This window comes from Dipodomys spectabilis, unplaced genomic scaffold (assembly GCF_019054845.1).
Source record: "Dipodomys spectabilis isolate Male_0828 unplaced genomic scaffold, ASM1905484v1 ptg000451l, whole genome shotgun sequence".
NCBI lineage: Eukaryota > Metazoa > Chordata > Mammalia > Rodentia > Heteromyidae > Dipodomys > Dipodomys spectabilis.
In genome coordinates, this window is record NW_024871128.1 from 12,952 (window position 1) to 20,455 (window position 7,504).

Genomic DNA, 7,504 nt, shown 5'->3' on the forward strand with positions numbered 1-7,504 from the left:
AAAGCTTATAGAATTCACAAACTTTATCGACCATAATAATGACAATTTGCATTGTGAAGGTTAAAATATGTTTGTGACTTCAACTAAATATCACTATTCCACAATATTCTGAAATAAGAGAAATTTAGGTAATCACCTAATCTCAATAATAGTAAAAATCTCAGAAAGAGTCACCAGGCCTTAATTTCAAGGCCTAACACCAACGTGCCTAACTCCGGCCAAACACACACACACACACACACACACACACACAGAGCAGGAGCTGAGTTCTCACGCTTGGAGCAGAAGCCAAATGAAACAAAAAGTAGACTGTAGTAGACCTATGGCTTAAGTAATAAAGCAAGCTTCTTTTAAGAGAAAAGAAAAGAAAACTTGAGTATGAAGGCAAGGCCCTAAGCCCCTGACTCTTCCCAGAATGGAAATCAGTCATGGAATCCAACAGAACGTGCCCCTTCAGTTCTAGGCCCTCCTATCAAAAATAGATGGTAGGCTTGTTCTTGGCTTCTGGCACAAGTACCTTGTGTAGAGGAAGCCCCTCCTCTTGCTTCCTGGATCCCAGGGTTCAGCCTCTCTTGTGAGTCAGGGTGGGAGGTGGATGGCAGTGTGGCAAGAGGTTCCAAATAGAGTGGCAGCTGTGCTAATTGACTTGAGGCTGACAGCTGGATGCCAGGGCTAAGTGATAACAGGTAGCTATCTCTGATTACCCAGCAGTAGGCAGACTGAGTTGGAGCACCTGCTGGCTCTGCCTATCAAGTCCACCCCATCTCCTCTGCCCTGTAACAACCAGAGGTTTAAATGGGGATCTGAGTTGGCTGTGTCAGATTCCTGCTCCCCAGCCCTACCTGTTTTCCTCTGTGTACACCACTGCTGAGGACACGCATCCAACTGCTTTGCAGCCCTACACCGTGAGGGAGATCGTGTACATACAGGCAAGCCACTGTGGCAACCAGATTGGCGCAAAGGGGAGCATGACACTGGCCTAGGATCCTAGTCTCAAATTTAGGGGGATGAGGAGGAAGAGGACGGGGTTGGAGGGTGCAGGTGGTGGTGGTCATGTCTTGGCTGAGGTAGGTGGGGCTCCATAGCAGTCCCTAACCTCCTAGAAATCAAGTCCACCAGATAGTTTCCCCAATTTCCCTAATTTGTGTGGCCCAGGTGGTGTGGTTTTTTAAGCAAGGCTGGGGTGGTTTCAAATCCCTTGCATGTCTTAGTCTTACCTGAGACTCAAGTCATTGTACTTAGTTTCCTGGGAATAGACTAATGCATTTTTGGTCTGATTTGAAAGAAAGGAGTGCAGTGTCTTTGAGCTGACAGATACAGAGGATTCCCTTTTTGTCAACTGATGAGTATTAGATAATTGAGAACAGTTCATCCACCTTAATGCAAATTTCTCTGAGTTTTCATGCCCTATCTCAGTTCCCTTAAGTTGGGTGTTTTCTAAATCCGTGGTTGTCTGTGTATGCTCTGAGGACCCTTGGGGTTCTGGAGACCCTTCTAGCTGAGTCTTCAAGTTACTGCTTTGGCAATTTCATGTCCATATAAGGCCAGGTTCTCATCATAGAATCCAAACAGAATATGGTATCCCGTAAGATGGAATAAACATAGGAGAACCCAGATGTCTTCTATTCAGCCAGATAGCAAAGAGATTAACAAAACTAAAATACCATCAATTTTTGTGCTTTTTTTAATTTAAAAAATTAATTTTTTTACAAAAATATTTGTGTCAACAGGACTTGGGTTTCTTATAGTTATTTTAAAATCCATTGTTTGGACAGTTAACATTCTAGGCCATAATACACTTCTAGTTCCATCTCAGTTTGGGGAAATGCTAAGCGATGAGCACAACATTGACTGCACTGGCAACTATTATGTAGACAGCAGCTTACAGCTGCAGAGAATCGAGGTATATTACAACGAGGCAGCTAGTGAGTGTCTCCTGTCTGGCTTCCAATACTGTGGCAGAATAGGTCCCTGGGGAATACTAATGAAAAGGAAGGAGTTTCTGCCTTTCTTAGGGTGGTATTGTTCGAATTTGGGGCCTCAATCTTGTAAGTCAAATGCTGTATCCACCTGAGCCCCTCCACCATATATTTTGTTTTAATTTTTGAGTATACACTTGTGAATTTCCTCAGGAAAGCCTTTTACTGAATTCCCCCTACCTGTACTTGCTGACTAGCCACACCTGGATTTCTTTTTTTTTTGTCACGGGGCTTCAACTCTGGGCATAGGCATTGTCCTTCATCTCTTCAATCTTTCTTTTCCTTTTATTACCAGGGGTTCCTTTTTTTAGAACTCTCTGGGCCTCTGGGATAACTTTATCTAGCTTAGTTTAATTCATTAATTCTGCTTGTTGTAACATATTTGGAAATTTTAAGTTTTTATGTTTACTATGCGTGAGCCGCAAAACCGCTTGTGAAGTTGTAGGAGTTTTTGGAGGCAGCGTCACATCAGATGATTGATTGGGGCATCGCCCACATTTAATCTTTGGTCCTAGTCTTTATTATTTAGAGAAGTCATCTCTATTGGACTGGAAAGAAACAACATGCTCTGTTCACGGATCAATAGAAAAATAGCCAAAATGAGAATAAAAGCAATGAATGTACAGCCAAGAAGAATATAGTAAGAATAAAGGTAGAGGCTATAAAGGTGCAGCCAAGTGTATGGGAAGCCTTGAACCAACACCCCCTTCCTGCAGGCATGCTTCCTTAAAGCTCTTTGTCTAAGGCGATCTCATGCAGACTCCGCAGGAGGTGGCATGACACCAACTATTTCAGGTAGTTTCTTGGAAATGAGAGTCTCCCAGAATTTCCTGCCCCAGCTGGCTTCAATCTGCGATCCTAAGATCTCAGACTTTTGAGTAGCTAGAATTTCACCCTTCAGCAACCAGAGCCCAGTTGCATTGCCCTCTTTAAAATACAGATTAAATTTCTAAAAAAAAATTTTGAAATTGAAAATTTTAAAATTTTAAAGAGGGATGTTCAGTCACTAATATATATGTGAATAGTCCAAATCATAAAGCATAAATAAAGTGTCTTACCCTGAAATCTATAACACTTCTGGACTTCAGCATTTTGAATATGAATACTTAGCCAACAATAAATTCTTTTTAAGGTTTTTAAAGTAAAAAACATTGTTGTGATGTAGAAAAACCCAATAATAATGTGTAAACACTGCTTTTGTGATATATATTGTCTTTCCTAATACAAACAACCTTACTGAAGTCTACAGAGTAGATTGTCAGTTTTTGTAACTGTCAATGTGAAATTCATTTAATTTTATATAAAGAGTTTCCATTCTACATCATTGTATACAAACAGAATCGTAGATAATTGGTTTTCCTGTGTAATAAACCAATGAAAAAGTGCAAACAAAAGGACAGAGCTATTTAATGTATTTGAGTTTTATAGATCTACATTTGGGGATGTCCTCACCTTGGTATTTTGTGTTGATATTGCTTAAGTAAGATATAAGACTTTAATCTTGTGGTTCCTTGGTTGAGAGTCGTTGTGTGGAATTGTGTCACTGCTATGAACAGTATTTTATGTTGTGTCTTTATTAGATCCTGTATATCAGGCAGGATGGCCAGTTTTCTTCATGTCATTGTTTAGGAAGGGGCCAGTCTCAAACTCATGTTTATATCATTTTAACTGATATCCCTTTTGAAAAATCAGGTTAAATGGCAAATTGCAAGTAATTGCCCAAGGTTGCTCTGAGTATTTGAATACAGGGAAATGTGCTATTTGGTAACAATTATTGAAAAATTATAACACAAGAAATATGAATTTTATGTATTTTCCCCAGGAAAGCATTATACTTGAATTTCCCCTACATCTACTTGCTGAAGAGCCACACCTGGCTCTTTTGTTTTATTTGTTTGCTTTTTTGTCGGAAGTGGCACTTAAACTCTGGGCCTATGCACTGTGCCCCAACTCTTCTGCTCAAGACAAGCAGCCCTACCACTTAAGCCACAGTGCCATTTCTGGTTTTCTATCAGTTTATTGGAGATAAGAGTCTCACAGACTTTCCTGCCTACGCTGGCTTTGAACAGTGATGATCTCCAACTCCACAGTTGCTAAGATTATAGGCATGAGCCACTGGTGCTCTGCACCTAGCTACTTTTAATTGGGGAAGGGAAGGGATAGTGGGAGAACAACAAAGGAGTGGGTAACAATGCTCGACAATAAATGTTCTCATTTCCTTACTCATGTAACTGTAACTCCTCTATACAGCACCTTTACAATAAAAATAAAATTAACAAAAAAGAGAAAGCTTCTTGCTGATAGGCAATGATGACTCACACCAATAATCCTAGCTACTCAGGAGGCTGAGAAATGAGAATCATCGTTCAAATCCAGCCTGGGCAGGAAAGTCCCTGAGAACCTTATCTACAATAAACAACTCAGAAAACTGAAAGTTGGACTGTAGCTCAAGTGATAGAGTGCTAGCCTTGAGCTGAAGAGCTCAGGGACAGTGCCCAGGCCCAGAGTTCAAGCCCCACCATGAACAACAACAACAAAAAAAAGGTGTTGTCATCTTTCTTTTGCCCCATTAGACTCAAAGCCTGATGCTCATCTTTGCCTCCTGAGTAGCTGAGATTTCAGCCACCATGCCCAAAGCAAAGGAATAAAATGCATGGAAATAGACAACTGCAAACGTCCTTAAAGTTGCTGAAGCCTCTTGCATGGTGATTCATTCTCAAGATATCTTTTCTGTTTCCATGTCTGAAATACTGTAATTTATATAATGAATGCTGAGAGCCACTTAGAATCATAAGCTCTGCTCCTAAGTTCCTTGTCAAGTATAGGCCCAAGTCAACTCTTGTTCCCACAGGCAACAAATATGTTCCTCGGGCCATCATGGTGGACCTAGAGCCTGGCACCTTAGACTTAGTAGGATCGGAACCGTAGAGTTTCAGACCAGACATGTCATATTTAGTACGTCAGCATGGTCCATAGAAGATGGCTAACAGGCACCCCTCCTTCGTAACATCCAGACACTCCAGTTCCCAGAGCTGAGCTGAGCCTTTATTCATCTAGATATCATCCTCACCTAACCCACCTATTTCAGTCCACGGGAGTCATGTCCCTGTCCACTCAATCAGCACAGATAAATACCAGTCTGCATACAGCCTCTGAAGGGAATGAACAGCGAGCAGGGAACGCCTCCAACAAGGTTTCAGCGTTGCTGGGCCTTTCAAATACCTGGCAATAACAGGGAACCATTTCAGGACACCAGAAATCAAAGCACAGCTATGTGTGAGCAAGGTGCAGACAAGTGCCTGCAGCTTAGCTTCCCTCTGACCATTCTGTTCTCCTGTTCCTCCTGTGAAAGTAAGTACTTTTCCAGTATTGAGGCAGGCTCTGTTCATTTTTTTTGGTCGGTCGTGGGGCTTGAACTCTGGGCCTGAGCACTGTACCTCAGCTCTTCAGCTCAAGGCAAGCACTCTACCGCTTGAACCACAGCATCCCTTCTGGCTTTTTCTGTTTATGTGGTGTCGAGGAATCGATCCCAGGGCCTTGTGCATGTGAGGCAAGCACTCTACCACTAAGACCCCTTCCCATCACCAGGCTCTGTTCATTTTTAGAAGTACGTGGTTTGGATTAAAATGTATCTTCCTCCACATTGTCTTTACTTTCTTTAGAACCTGGTTGATTTGTAGGGTCCCAGATACATTGAAAACATTTCCTGGGGGCTAGGAAGGTGGCTCAGCAGTACCGTGCTTGCCTTGCATGCATGAGGCCCTGGGTTCGATTCCTCAGCACCATATAATCAGGAAAAAAAGCCAGAAGTGGTGCTGTGGCTTAAGTGGTAGAGCGCTAGCCTTGAGCTGAAGAGCTGAGGGACAGTGCCCAGGCCCAGAGTTCAGGCCCACGACTGGACCCCAAAAAAGAAAACATTTCCTTTATTTCACCAGTGTATCTAAAATAATAGCCAAAGTTGCTCAGAGGAGCCTATAGTCTTCACAATACATATAGCAAAGTCATTATTCCTGGAGTATGTGTCTCATCATGTCTTTGTGTCTGATAGGCCAGAACAGAGCAGGCAATAACTGGGCCAAGGGCCACTACACAGAGGGAACCGAGCTGGTGGAGTCAGTGCTGGAAGTGGTGAGCAGAAAGGTGTGTCTGTCTCCAGGGTTTCTAGCTGGCCTACTTCCTGGGAGGTGGCACCAGGTCAGGCATGGGCACCCTGATTCTCAACAAGATCCGAGAGGAGTTCCCAGACAGCATCATGAACACCTTCAGTGTCATGCCCTTGCCCAAGATGTTGGACACTGGCACCTTAGACTCAGTGAGATTGGAATCATTTGGCCAGAGTTTCAGACCAGACAACTTCATATTTGATATGTCATCATAGTCCATGGGAGATGGCTAACGGGCACCCCTCCTCCCTAACATCCAGACACTCTAGTTCCCAGTGCTGGGCTGAGCCTTTATCCACCTAACCCTATCATCCTCACCTAACCCTACAACACCATCTTGTCTGTCCACCAGTTGGTGGAAAATGCAGACGAAACGTTCTGCATTGACAACAAGGCCCTGTATGACATCTGCTTTTGCACCCTGAAGCTGCCCATGCCCACCTATGGAGACCTGAACCACCTGGTGTTGGCTACCATGATCAAGGTCACCACCTGCCTGCGCTTCCCTGCCCAGCTGAATGCAGACCTGCGCAAGCTGGCTGTGAACACAGTGTCCTTGCCCTGCCTGCGCTTCTTCATGCCTGGCCTTGCACCCCTGACTAGCCGTGCCAGCCAGCAGTACAATGCTCTCTCAGTGCCCAAGCTCACCCAGCAGATGTTTACACCAAGAACACGATGGTCACCTGTGATGCCCTCCATGGCTTCTACCTGACAGCGGCTGCCATCTTCCAAGGCCGCATGTCCATGAAGGAGGTGGATGAGCAGATGCTCAACTTGCAGAACAAGAATAGCAGCTACTTTGCAGAATGGATCCCCAACAACGTGAAGACACTTGTGTGTGACATCCCCACACATGGCCTCACGATGTTGGCCTCATTCATTGGCAACAACACGGCCATCCAGGAACCCTTCAAGCACACCTCAGAGCAGTTCAGTGCCATGTTGCAGCACATGGCATTCTTGCACTGGTATACAGGTGAGGGCATGGATGAGATGGAGTTCACTGAGGTTGAAAGCAACATCAATGACCCGGTGTCCAAGTACCAGCAAATCAAAGATGCCACTGCTGATGAACAGGGGGAATTTGAAGAAGTCTTGTGGAAGAAGAGGTTTAAGACTTCCCATTGCTAGCAGTGCAACAGGAATGCCAGAGCCTGCCTACTGCTTCTCAAATAAATGGTGCTTTCCTGAACTACTGTTGTCCTGCAGTGGGACCTTGCTATATATCATCATGCTCAGCCTTCTCTGTCAGGAACTCACTGACAGTGAATGTAAAAATGCAGATTTCTTTTAAATATGATTGTTTTAAAACCCTATTTGTATAAATAAAGAAGTATACATTTTATACCCTGAGCCCTTATT

At 43.7% G+C, this 7,504-nt stretch overlaps 1 pseudogene; it reads left to right on the forward strand.

Annotated features, from left to right (window-relative positions):
• Positions 1-836: 836 nt before the first annotated feature.
• LOC122098019 lies at positions 837-7,273 on the forward strand (annotated as a pseudogene).
• The last annotated feature ends 231 nt before the right edge of the window (positions 7,274-7,504 follow it).